The sequence below is a fragment of the Lithobates pipiens genome, unplaced genomic scaffold (assembly GCF_037356315.1).
Source record: "Lithobates pipiens isolate NorthernLeopardFrog02 unplaced genomic scaffold, aLitPip1_a1.2 Scaffold_11, whole genome shotgun sequence".
In the NCBI taxonomy this organism is placed as follows: domain Eukaryota; kingdom Metazoa; phylum Chordata; class Amphibia; order Anura; family Ranidae; genus Lithobates; species Lithobates pipiens.
Window position 1 is genome coordinate 7,874,658 of NW_027507696.1, and position 14,545 is coordinate 7,889,202.

Genomic DNA, 14,545 nt, shown 5'->3' on the forward strand with positions numbered 1-14,545 from the left:
GGCGTCTTGTCCCCCTCTTCGGTTCTTCTTGCCGGGCCTCCGCGCCTTCTTCTAGCTCTTTTACTGGCGGTGGCCCAGTCTTCTGTCACCCCCTTCTCTTCTTTTCTTCTTTTCTTCTCTTCTTCTATCAAACCATCCAGTGGCTGGTGTCATAACCGATCACATGTGCAGCATCATGGCAGTTGAAGATCAAACAGAAGCCGAGATGGCAGCTTCCTTGGCTGAAAACAAAAGTAGGGTTTACTTCCACTTTAAGAAGTGGGTGTGGATGTCACCATGCTACCTTATTTGTCATTTATATTGTTAGACTACGTGCACACTAACATTTTTTAAGCTCCTAGAAGCTATTATAAGCATTTTTTCTGATCCTATGTATTATTCTACGTGTCCATGCACACTATTTTATGCTAGAAGCATTTTTCAAGCTTCAGCATTTAGGAACAGAAAAGAGTTTTTGTTTTCCCGGCAGAAAAAAATGCTAATTGCTCCAAAATGCTTTTTCAAGCTTTTTTCTTTTCTTAACGTACTGTAAAAACGCTAATGCCACGTACACGCGATCGAATTGTCCGGCGGAATTGGTCCGGCAAACAATCCGGCAAACAATCCGCCAGACTTTATAACGAACGGACTTGGCCACACAGTGACACTCCGAAAGTCCGGCGATTTCTAACGCGATGACGTACAGCACGTACGACGGGACTAGAAAAAGGAAGTTCAATAGCCAGTAGCCAATAGCTTCCTTCTCGTACTTGCTTCAGAGCATGCGTCATTCTTAGTCCGCCGGACTAGCGCACTGACGAATGGATTGTCCGCTGAAAGCCAAGTCCGGCGGACAAATTTTGAGTCAAAACTACTTTCTAAGTCCACCGGACTTTACGATGAAAAAGTCCACTGGAGCCCACACACGATTGAATTGTCCGGTGTACTGTGGTCCGGCGGACTCAATTCGATCGTGTGTACGCGGCATAATAAGAAGCTAACACTCCTAAACACTTCTAAAATCGACTAAAACACTACTACAAGCCGCGTTCTGTCAAACTAGCCAGCTCGTCGAAATCTCCAACTACGTCATTTCCGGTAACTCCAGCAGCAGATTTGTCTCTACTGGCCATGCACGAGCGTGCACCTGACAGAATGACTGAAACCCCCTGCTGCTGTTGGAGAACTCAACTCCTCTGATCTACCAATCACCGCAGTGTGCATGCGCAGGGTACGTCATTAACCTTTTTTGAAAACTCGTTGAGTTCTCCAACAGCTGCCGAGGGTTTCTGTTATTCTGTCGGGAGCACACTCATGCATGGCCGGTAGAGCCAACTCACTGAAATCTGCTGCTAGAGAGTCACCGGAAGTGACACAGTTGGAGATTTTGAGGAGTTGGCTATTTCGACAGAACACCAGTACAAAACCGTTATTATCAGCGCTTTTCATCCAGCGTTTTTTCTCTAGCGTTTTTTGAGCTTATAAAAAATGATAGCGTGTGTGGAGCCTTAAAGTGGTTATAAACCCTTACAAACCACTTTGACCTACAGGAAAGCCTAGATTAAGGATTACCTGTAGGTCCAAGAAATATCTCCTAAACCTAAACGGTTTAGGAGATATTTACAAAAAGACAGGCACCGCTGACTACAGCGCATGTGCCGTAGACAGCGGCGCGCAAGCGCACTGAGCAGGCCGCAGATCACGGCGTTATGTCACTCGTGTGGGCTCCCGTGCGCATGCGCAGGAGTGACGTCATCGCGGCTCCGGCGAATCACAGCGCCGGAGCAGTGAGACCCGGAAGTCACTCCGGGATACATGGCAGCAGTGAAGATGAAGAAGGAGGACCGCTTCGGGGGCTTCGTTCTCAGGTAAGTTATTCATAATGAGCAGGCATGTACTGGCCATTGGGACTACCGGGAGTTTCCCGGTGGGCCGATGACTCAGTGGGCCACTCTGATGTAAGGGGGCTGCTGATGGGATGCTCTGATGTAAGGGGGCTGCTGATGGGACACACTAATGTAAAGGGGGCTGGTGATGGGACACTCTGATGTAAGGGGGCTGGTGATGGGACACTCTGATGTAAGGGGGCTGGTGATGGGACACTCTGATGTAAGGGGGCTGGTGATGGGACACTCTGATGTAAGGGGGCTGGTGATGGGACACTCTGATGTAAGGGGGCTGGTGATGGGACACTCTGATGTAAGGGGGCTGGTGATGGGACACCCTGATGTAAGGGGGCTGGTGATGGGACACTCTGATGTAAGGGGGTGCTGATGGGACACTCTGATGTAAGGGGGCTGCTGATGGGACACTCTGATGTAAGGGGGCTGCTGATGGGACACTCTGATGTAAGGGGGCTGCTGATGGGACACACTGATGTAAGGGGGCTGGTGATGGGACACTCTGATGTAAGGGGGTGCTGATGGGACACTCTGATGTAAGGGGGCTGGTGATGGGACACTCTGATGTAAGGGGGTGCTGATGGGACACACTGATGTAAGGGGGCTGGTGATGGGACACACTGATGTAAGGGGGCTGGTGATGGGACACTCTGATGTAAGGGGGTGCTGATGGGACACTCTGATGTAAGGGGGCTGGTGATGGGACACACTGATGTAAGGGGGCTGGTGATGGGACACACTGATGTAAGGGGGCTGGTGATGGGACACTCTGATGTAAGGGGGCTGGTGATGGGACACTCTGATGTAAGGGGGCTGGTGATGGGACACACTGATGTGAGGGGGCTGGTGATGGGACACTCTGATGTAAGGGGGCTGCTGATGGGACACTGATGTAAGGGGGCTGGTAATGGGACACTCAAAATGTAAGTGGACCGGTCTGGATGAAGTCCAGGGCCAAATTTCTGTCCCAGTCCAGTCCTTATAATGAGCTAGTATGCTATGCATACTAGCTCATTATGCCTTTGCCTTGCAGGTTGCATTTTTTTATTTTTATTTTTTAAAAGTGCCTTTACTTCCTCTGTAAAGCTGGTTTTGTTTATAAATAAATAAAATTGAATCTTTTTGGAAAGCCAGCATTCAGCTCTTGCAGCTAATCTATGTGTGTTATTAGATTGTTGTCTCTGCGTGCTCAGCAGTGGTCTCTGTCCTTGGTGCTGAAATTGCTGAGCTGTAGTTGCATTTATATTCATCACTCAACTCTACTGCATTCAGTCTCTCTCTAGAATAACACACAACCTATTATCATTCTGTAAAAGCTTCAGCTCTCTTTTACCTCTTTTTATGGTCCTCTCAGAATGTTAGTATATAAGATTTCTCAAGCCAGAAGAAACTGGCACTTTCTTAACATAATAGGAGCTTATTATAAAGGGTTTTTTATCCTATCTGGTCCTAGTTCAGGTTTAGATCATGGGAGATAAAGGTTCCGGGAGTGTCCTTTGTAATGGCGATGGTATCTTAGCCATCCTTGAGTTTGGTGATTTATGAAAGTGTATAAAACATAAAAAAATGTAAAAGTAAAGTTTACATAAAGGGTTAAAAAAAAAAAAAGAGTCAGGTGTAAGCCCTTGTACACACGGGATCGGACATTCTGACGGAAAATGTCCGATCGTACCGTGTTGTCGGATAATCCAACCGTGTGTGGGCTCCATCTGGCTGGTTCTGTCGGAATATCCGACCGACAAAGTTTTAGAGCTGGGCTATAAAACTTTCCGACAACATGAGCCAATCAGGCTTTGTTCGATCGTTAGTAGAGAATTCCGATCGGACAAAGTGCCACGCATGCTCAGATCAAATTACAAGACCAAAGCTATTGGCTACTAGCCTGAGCGTCATCACGTTCCGAACGATTCGATTTTCCGACAACTTTGTCCAACCGTGTGTATGCAACACAAGTTTCGGACAAAATCCGTCGGACAAAATCCGACGGATTTTGTTGTCGGAATGTCCGACCGCGTGTACAAGGGCTTAGACACAATTTCACCTTTGTTAATCTCTTTGTCGCATCTTGCTGGGCCCAGATTCTATATGCAGAGTTTATACAAGTCATCATTTTAGAGTTAATCATGAATGATGGCCCTAGAATGCTTTCTCTCACTCTGGTGTGCATGGCAATACCTATTGTTGGTGATACAATCTTTGTTTTTGTGTGTAGACACATCGGATACACACGTTAAGGGTCGCACGTGTGTGTGCATGGTGCAAGAGCTTTACAAAAAAAATTTTTTTTTGTTTTCTTTATCCATTTCATTTAACTTAATTTTTTTAACTTTTTTTGCTTAACTGTCTTGCTGTCACATAGCGGGCTAACAAGAACCTTGTGTGACAACTAGAGGTCGACCGATATGGGTTTTTCTCTGGCCGATGCCGATATTTAGAAATCATGGCGGCCGATAGCCGATATATGATGCCGATTTTTTTGGGCCGATATGTTAGGCCGATTTTATTTTATTTTATTTATTTATTTTTAATCCCCCTTGATCTAACACACCTTTCCCACTGGGGCGTTTTAAGGCGCTTTTGGGCTAAAAATAGCGCCTGTAAAGTGCCTGTAAAATGGCTCCCCTGCAGTCTGTGTGAAAGACAGAGTGCTTTCACACTGAGGCGATGCGCTGGCAGGATCTTAAAAAAAAGTCCTGCAAGCAGCACGTTTGGAGTGGTGTATACCGCTCCTCCACCACTCCTGCCCATTTATATGAAGGGCACCACTGCCGAAGCGCATGCAATGCGATTTGGCAGCGGTGCTTCACGGGCGCATTTAACCTCTTCCTTGGCCGCTAGCTGGGTTATATGTGCCCCACTAGCAGCCAAATAGCACCGCTAAAATGATGGTAAAGAGCCGCTAAAACTTGCGCTCCAGTGTGAAAGCGGCCTTCATACGTGATACAGAAAATTTCTTACACTTAAACATTTATTAACCAGTTGCCGACCGCCGCACGCCGATGTACGTCGGTACAATGGCACGGGCAGGCATAAGGACATACATGTACGTCCCTTGCCTCCCGCGGGTCGGGGGCCCGATCGGGCCCCCGCCCGGTGCCTGCGGCGGTCGGTATTCGTACGGGAGCGATCCCGGACGAGGGGACGGCCATTCATTCATGGCCACCCCCTCGCGATCGCTCCCGACGAATAGAAATCCCCGGTGACATCACTTCCTCTCCTGTAATGTAAACACAGGAGAGGAAGTGATGTATTCTCTCCTCCGTGTCGGTATTTTTCGTTCCGACACGGAGGAGAGCGGATCAGTAAGTTGCACCAACACTCTACACACACAGTAGAACATGCCAGGCACACTCACACCCCCCCTTTACCCCCCGATCACCCCCCCAATTACCCCTGCCCCCCAGTCACAGTGACACCAATGTCATTTTTTTTTTTTTTTTTTTTTTTTTGCATTGGTGTCATTTGTGACTGTAATAACTGTTAGGGCAGTTAGAGTTAGCCCCCTTTAGTTCTAATGTACCCCCCTAACCCCCCCAATAAAGGTTTAACCCCGTGATCACCCCCCGTCGCCAGTGTCACTAAGGCTGGGTTCACATTGCAGCGGTTTATGAGAACGAATGTGATTCGCACCGCACTGCAGTGCAAATCACATCCGATCTCTGTGCGATTCGAGTTCAGCCATTCGCCGCACCCGCCGCACCCGCCACACCCGCCGCACCCGCCGCAAATTCGCACGGGACCCTTTTTTTGGCCCGCAGCAGAATCGGATCGCATGGGTGTTCACACCATGCGATCCGAGTTTGCAGATCGCACTGCGATATGCGAACTGATCTGGGGGTGTCAGTAACATTTCACTGACACTCCCAGCAGTTCGCATAGGGCAGTGTGAACTGCCGCCGGGAGGCATGCGATGCGGGAACCCGCCGCGCATTCGTGGCGTTTCCGCATCGCTCCAGTGTGAACCCAGCCTAATAAGCGATCATTTTTCTGATCGCCGTATTAGTGTCACAGGTGACGCTAGTTAGGCAGGTAGGTATTTAGGTTCGCCGCAGCTTTTTATAGCGCCAGGGACCCCCATATACTACCGCATAAAGCCCCCTGATTGCCCCCTAGTTAACCCTTTCACCTGTGATCACCATATAACTGTTACAGGTGACGCTGGTTGGTTAGTTATTTTTTTATAGTTTCAGGGCACCCGCCATTTATTACCTAATAAAGGTTTAACCCCCTGATCACCCGGCGGGTGTCATTTGTGACTAATAACTGTTAGGGCAGTTAGGGTTAGCCCCCTTTAGTTCTAAGGTACCCCCCTAACCCCCCCAATAAAGGTTTAACCCCGTGATCACCCCCCGTCGCCAGTGTCACTAAGGCTGGGTTCACATTGCAGCGGTTTGAGAACGGATGTGATTCGCACCGCACTGCAGTGCAAATCACATCCGATCTCTGTGCGATTCGAGTTCAGCCATTCGCCGCACCCGCCGCACCCGCCGCACCCGCCGCAAATTCGCACGGGACCCTTTTTTTGGCCCGCAGCAGAATCGGATCGCATGGGTGTTCACACCATGCGATCCGAGTTTGCAGATCGCACTGCGATATGCGAACTGATCTGGGGGTGTCAGTAACATTTCACTGACACTCCCAGCAGTTCGCATAGGGCAGTGTGAACTGCCGCCGGGAGGCATGCGATGCGGGAACCCGCCGCGCATTCGTGGCGTTCCCGCATCGCTCCAGTGTGAACCCAGCCTAATAAGCGATCGTTTTTCTGATCGCTGTATTAGTGTCACAGGTGACGCTAGTTAGGCAGGTAGGTATTTAGGTTCGCCGCAGCTTTTTATAGCGCCAGGGACCCCCATATACTACCGCATAAAGCCCCCTGATTGCCCCCTAGTTAACCCTTTCACCAGTGATCACCATATAACTGTTACAGGTGACGCTGATTGGTTAGTTATTTTTTTTATAGTTTCAGGGCACCCGCCATTTATTACCTAGTCTCACTAGTGTACCCCTAAATTTAGGGGTGTCTACTTTCCAAAATGGGGTCATTTGGGGGGGGTTTGTGCCATCTTGGCATTTTATGGCCTTCAAAACTGTAACGCCCTTAGAAAGCCTGAAGGCGGTGCTTGGTTTTCGGGGCCCCGTACGCGGCTAGGCTCCCAAAAAGTCCCACATATGTGGTATCCCCGTACTCAGGAGAAGCAGCAGAATTTATTTTGGGGTGTCATTTCACATATGCCCATGGCATGCGTGAGCAATATATCATTTAGTGACAACTTTGTGAAAAAAAAAAAAAAAAAAAAAAGTTTGTAATTTTCCCGCAACTTGTGGCAAAATATAAAATATTCCATGGACTCAACATGCCTCTCAGCAAATAGCTTGGGGTGTCTACTTTCTAAAATGGGGTCATTTGTGGGGGTTTTGTGCCATCTTGGCATTTTATGGCCTTCAAAACTGTAATAGGTAGTGAGAAGTGAACTCAAAAATTTACGCCCTTAGAAAGCCTGAAGGCGGTGCTTGGTTTTCGGGGCCCCGTACGCGGCTAGGCTCCCAAAAAGTCCCACATATGTGGTATCCCCGTACTCAGGAGAAGCAGCAGAATTTATTTTGGGGTGTCATTTCACATATGCCCATGGCATGTGTGAGCAATATATCATTTAGTGACAACTTTGTGAAAAAAAAAAAAAAAAAAAAAAAGTTTGTAATTTTCCCGCAACTTGTGGCAAAATATAAAATATTCCATGAACTCAACATGCCTCTCAGCAAATAGCTTGGGGTGTCTACTTTCTAAAATGGGGTCATTTGTGGGGGTTTTGTGCCATCTTGGCATTTTATGGCCTTCAAAACTGTAATAGGTAGTGAGAAGTGAACTCAAAAATGTACGCCCTTAGAAAGCCTGAAGGCGGTGCTTGGTTTTCGGGGCCCCGTACGCGGCTAGGCTCCCAAAAAGTCCCACATATGTGGTATCCCCGTACTCAGGAGAAGCAGCAGAATTTATTTTGGGGTGTCATTTCACATACGCCCATAGCATGTGTGAGCAATATATCATTTAGTGACAACTTTGTGTAAAAAAAAAAAAAAAATTTTTTTTTTGTCATTATTCAATCGCTTGAGGCAAAAAAATAAAATATTCAATGGGCTCAACATGCCTCTTATCAATTTCCTTAGGGGGTCTACTTTCCAAAATGGGGTCATTTGGGGGGGTTTTGTACTGCCCTGCCATTTTAGCACCTCAAGAAATGAGATAGGCAGTCGTAAACTAAAAGCTGCGTAAATTCCAGAAAACGTACCTTAGTTTGTAGATGTGACAACTTTTGCGCAAACCAATAAATATACAATTATTGACTTTTTTTTTACCAAAGACATGTGGCTGAATACATTTTGGCCTAAATGTATGACTAAAATTGAGTTTATTGGATTTTTCTAATAACAAAAAGTAGAAAATATCATTTTTTTTCAAAATTTGCGGTCTTTTTACGTTTATATCGCAAAAAATAAAAATCGCAGAGGCAATCAAATACCATCAAAAGAAAGCTCTATTTGTGGGAAGAAAAGGACGCAAATTTTGTTTGGGTACAACATTGCATGACCGCGCAATTACCAGTTAAAGCAGCGCAGTGCCAAAGTGTAAAAAGACCTCTGGTCATTTACCAGCAAAATGGTCCGGTCTGAAAGTGGTTAAACAAAACAAACCTCCAATCAGTTTACTTGTATGTATGATTTAGATAAAAAAAAATATATATATATATATATATATATATATATATATATATATATATATATATATATATATATATATATATAAAATAAAAACAGGTAGTCAAAACTTTTGGACAAAAAAAAAAAAAAAAAATGGGCTAACTTTACTGTTTTTATTTTATTTTTATTTTTTTCCCAAAAAAATGCATTTGAAAGACCTCTGTGCAAATGCCGTGTGACATAAAATATTGCAACAACCGCTATTTTATTCCCTAGGATCTCTGCTAAAAAAATATATATCATTTTTGGGGGGGTCTAAGTGATTTTCTGGCAGAAAATACAGGATTTTTACTTGTAGGCAACAAGTGTCAGAAAAGATTTAGTCTTTAAATGGTTAAACTGAGAACTTCTACACACAGAGATGACTTCATTCATTCAGAAGTGTAAACATTGTATCTTTCTGTTCTTTTCTTGGCAGCCTGCCCAGAGAGGATGAAAGTGTTGCTATGACGACTCAGTCAACTTAGACTGACTTCTTACAGAAGTCATTTCAAAGTCCCGCTGTAGTTCTAAATCGGCTTTTTATCAGCACAAATCGGCCGATGCCGATTATTTAAAAAACGGCAAATATCGGCCGATATATCGGTCGACCTCTAATGACAACTTAGTGCAAGTGACAGATATTCGTTAAGGAGACCACTGGAGTCTTGATGGTGTAGGGAAGTCAGGTGGGTGGCATATTTCAGTACCTGTGTAAAGTGATCATATGGCCTTACAGCATCTCAAATCACTTCAACTAGAAATTCTGCCTTTAACTGATGAAATGTAAACAGACAGTTAGGAATCATAAACCTTAAAGTGGTGGCAGCAAAAGGGATAGATTCACCCGGGTGCTTAGGGGCACACAGTAGAGTGCTGTGGCTGTGATCACAGATGTAGGTGAACAGCAGCAGGTGTATGCCAGGAAGCCTGTACAAAGTAAAGACCGGCTAGCAGGAGCCATGGCTATTTGCATGTATTCTGCAGATCCAGCAGTCACCTGGGTTGGACATCTGTCCCTAACTTTAGGTGACTGCTTAGCCCTTCCTTCTCTGGGCTGGCTGCTCAGCTGTTGGCTAATTGCCAGCTCTCTTCTCTCTCCACAGTTACCAGCTGTTCCTGATGATGCTCGTCTGACCTGCCTACTTAAAGCCTTCCAGCTCACTTCACTTCTGCCTTCGCCTTGGTCACATCACTGAAACCATCTCCTGCGGTTTGTTTAAAGACTGGCTTGCTGACATCCCTTCGGGCTCCTTATCCTGCTTGCTGTTGCTCTACTTGGATCCCTGACTTCTGGCCTGGCTGACTACCCGATCTGGTTACTGGACTCTGGCTATGCTTGACTACGCTTTTTCTATTTACCTTTTTATTTTTATTAATAAACAAGTGTGATTTAATTGTACTTCTGTCTCAGCCTGATTCATGGTTTCTGACACTATGGCTCCTGCCAGTGTGTAATTAATTTATACAACCTGCTATTGCTTTGCACAGGCTTCCTGGCATACTGTTATCCCAGCCCTCCCCCCATTCACTCATGTGAATTTAGCCAAAAACCCACTAACAGGCCAGGTTTTCTCAAATTTAGGCAGACACCTCATTTTGGTTGTGGAATAGTAAAAAGGTTGGAGTAAAGACATTAAAATCTCTCTGCCGTTAGTACAATGGTATTAACTCCTTAGGTCAGATCTGAAAAAGCAGCATGGTGGACTGATCTGTATGAAGACACAAGCAGGTTGGACTACATGAAGTAGTCTAAATTATAGCCTGGACGCCATTTTTTTTTCTCAAACCTCCAAAATACTTGCTGACCAGGTGTTTTCAAAGGCCAAAAAATACCCCCCAACTTTAGGAAGTAAGGGCATCTGTTTATGAGGTTTAAGAGGAATTGTGTGCAGGTTTGGGGATTTACAGGCCCAAGACTTATGAATGTCTATGAAAGGGCCCCTTCCATGGGTTTGGCCTTGAAGGTTGAAGCCTGGGAGAAAAAAAATGAACTATTCTTAAATGAGTCAAGAGGGGTCTTTTTAGATTGAGGCCTAGGCCTTTTCTTCTGGGGAAAATTAGTTCTCTTATTTTGTCCTGTATAACAGTGGTCATCAACCCTGTCCTCAGGGCCCACTAACAGGCCAGGTTTGCAAGATAACTGAAATACATCACAGGTGAAGTGATATAATTTGCTGCTTAGTGATTGCAGTATTCTAGTCTGCATCTCCCCAAGGCAATACATAAAACCTGGCCTGTTAGTGGGCCCCGAGGGCAGGGTTGATGACCACTGCTGTATAACCTTGTTTAAAGAGTCACCAAAGAGACATTCACTATCAATAAGCATTTCCAGCAAGTGTTATTTACATTCCTTTTCCACAGACCAACATTTCAGACAAAGAGTTCTTCATAGTTTCATAGTTAGTTAGGTTGAATAAAGACACCAGTCCATCCAGTTCAACCTGAGTGAGTGTCTACAATGGTCCCTTTCCCTGTACATTACTACACCCACATCGGTCCCTATCCTCAAGGAGTCCGCACAATCCACAATCCAAGGTCCGCATTCATATACTAGGGCCAATTTTGGACAGAAGCCAATTAACCTACCTGCATGTCTTTGGATTGTGGGAGGAAACCGGTGTACCCGGAGGAAACCCACGCAGGCACAGGGAGAACATGCAAACTCCAGGCAGGTAGTGTCATGGTTGGGATTTGAACCAGTGACCTTCTTACTGCTAGGTGAGAGTGCTAACCACTACACCTCTGTGCCGCCCTGTGCCGCCCAGAGTTCTCTCGCATGTTCGGAAACAGGAGACTCTTGTGGGAAATAAGATGGGGCAATGTTCACTAACCCATCCACCCAGTAATGTAGTACTGAAGGCAGAATCTTTAAGTGCTATTGAACATTGCTGATTTACACTGCTCAGTAGGTGGGCCAGAGGCTGCATATGGGCAGCACAGTGGCTTAGCAGTTAGCACTTCTGCCTTGCGGTACTAGGATACTGTCAGGCCTGGCTTAGCCCTTCCTCCTCTGGGCTGGCCGCTCAGCTGTCGGCTAATTGCCAGCTCTCTTCTCTCTCCACAGTTACCAGCTGTTCCTGATGATGCTCGTCTGACCTGCCTACTTAAAGCCTTCCAGCTCACTTCACCTCTGCCTTCGCCTTGGTCACATCACTAGAAACCATCTCCTGCGGTTTGTTTAAAGACTGGCTTGCTGACATCCCTTCTGACTCCTTATCCTGCTTGCTGTTGCTACTAGTGATGGACGAACTTCCGACGGGACGTTTCGCGAACGCGAAACGCGAACGGACACAAACGTTCGCGAAAACGACCGTTCGCCGCGGGCTCCATTGACTTCAATGGGAGGCGAATTTCGCAAACCTTTAGGTCGAATTTGCGGCCACGGGGTAATTATTAGGGGGTAGCACGTAGTCCCACCACCTGGACAATAGCATAATACATGTATGAGGTGAATTTGGGATCGATAACTACAAGCATTTTTTTTTTATTTGGGAAATTGTTCTGACAATTCAGGACTATGGAGCTAATGAAGGCAATGGAGGAGAGGGAAGGTCAGGGACCAGGGTAGGCAAACAAGAGGGTGCAGGAGATACAGAGCACTGACAGCAGCACCGTAATACAGAGCACTGACATCAGCACCGTGACATACAGCGCTGACAGCAGCTCCGTGACATACAGCGCTGACAGCAGCTCCGTGACATACAGCGCTGACAGCAGCTCCGTGACATACAGCGCTGACAGCAGCTCCGTGACATACAGCGCTGACAGCAGCTCCGTGACATACAGCGCTGACAGCAGCACCGTGACATACAGCGCTGACAGCAGCTCCGTGACATACAGCGCTGACAGCAGCTCCGTGACATACAGCGCTGACAGCAGCTCCGTGACATACAGCACTGACAGCAGCTCCGTGACATACAGCGCTGACAGCAGCTCCGTGACATACAGCGCTGACAGCAGCACCGTGACATACAGCGCTGACAGCAGCTCCGTGACATACAGCGCTGACAGCAGCTCCGTGACATACAGCGCTGACAGCAGCTCCGTGACATACAGCGCTGACAGCAGCTCCGTGACATACAGCGCTGACAGCAGCTCCGTGACATACAGCGCTGACAGCAGCTCCGTGACATACAGCGCTGACAGCAGCTCCGTGACATACAGCGCTGACAGCAGCTCCGTGACATACAGCGCTGACAGCAGCTCCGTGACATACAGCGCTGACAGCAGCACCGTAAGCAGCCCCAGGAGGAAGTCAGCACAGCACAGGGATGGTGTGATCCCCTCATAATAAGAACCCCCAGGAGGAAGTCAGCACAGCACAGGGATGGTGGGAGCCCCTCATAATAAGAACACCCAGGAGGAAGTCAGCACAGCACAGGGATGGTGGGAACCCCTCATAATAAGCAGCCCCAGTAGAAATATGACACCGCTCAACCTCTTCAAAGAGGAGGGTAGGGGCATATAGTACGGTGTGCTTTTTTGGGTCAGGGAAGTGAGCCAAATGAATTAAGAAGGTCTGTGTGCTTGATTCCAAAAATTGTTTATAGACATATACATGGTCTACTGATCACATGTGTTGAATTCCTCCGAGATCCATGCCTCATTCATTTTTAGAAATGTGAGGTAGTTAACACTGTGGTGAGCTAGGCGAGTACGCTTATCGGTCACAATCCCCCCTGCTGCGCTGAACGTCCTTTCGGACAGGACACTGGATGAGGGGCAAGCCAACAGTTCGATTGCAAATTGGGCAAGCTCTGGCCAGAGGTCAAGCCTGCCCACCCAGTAGTCTAGGGGTTCATCACTCCTCAGAGCGTCCACATCGGCCGTTAACCCAATGTAGTCGGACACCTGACGGTCTAGGCGTTCCCTGATGCTGGATCCGGATGACACCTGTCGATGGGTCGGCTGAAAGAATGACCTCATATCCGAAGTCACCAACACATCTTCAAACCGGCCTCTTCTTGCAGGCGCTGTTGGATTGGTACCCGCAAATCCTTCTCTGGGAGTGGGAATTGCTCCTCTGCCAGCGCACGCAAAAGCAGAATGCAGCATTTCTCGAAGCAAGGCCTGGAAGTGCTGCATTCTGACAGCCCTCTGCGACGGCGGTAACATTTCCGCCATTTTGTGTTTGTACCGGGGGTCTAAGTACGTTGCCACCCAGTACTGGTCCTTGACCCTCATGCTTTTTATACGGGGGTCCCTATTAAAACACTGGAGCATGAAGGCCCCCATTTGCACTAAAGTGGAAGCGGTGTGGTGGCCTGGCTCCTGCTCATCATCCAGGATAATGTCGTCCTCTTCATTCTCCTCTCCCCATCCTCGCACAACAGGGATCCCAGAAAGGTTTAAAGCATGCTCTTCTTGCTCCTGCTCATCCGCCCCGGCACCATCCTCCTCTGACTCCTCATCAGACTCCTGTTGTTGACTTGTCTCAGATAGAGTAGCCCCCCCTGGGAATTCATCCAGCATTGCGACTTCCTCATCTTCCCGCTCCTGCTCCTCCACAGCCTGATCAATGACACGACGCAATGCACGCTCCAGAAAGAAGGCATAAGGTACCATGTCACTGATGGCGCCATGGCTGCGACTGACCAGTTTGGTGATCTCCTCAAATGGCCGCAGAAGTCTGCATGTGTCGCGCATGAGCAGCCACTGGCGCGGTGAAAAAAAACCCAGCTCCCCAGAACCGTTTCTTTCGCAGAGTTCATACAGGTAGACGTTAACTGCACGTTTCTGCTGGAGCAGCCTATCAAGCATATAGAAGGTTGAGTTCCATCGCGTCGGGCAATCGCAAATAAGACGTCTGACCGGCAGATGGTGTCGCCGCTGAATGTCAGCAAGGCGAGCCATGGCCGTGTAAGATCTTCTGAAATGGGCCGAGATTTTCCTTGCCTGCCGCAAGATGTCCTGGACCCCAGGGTATTTGA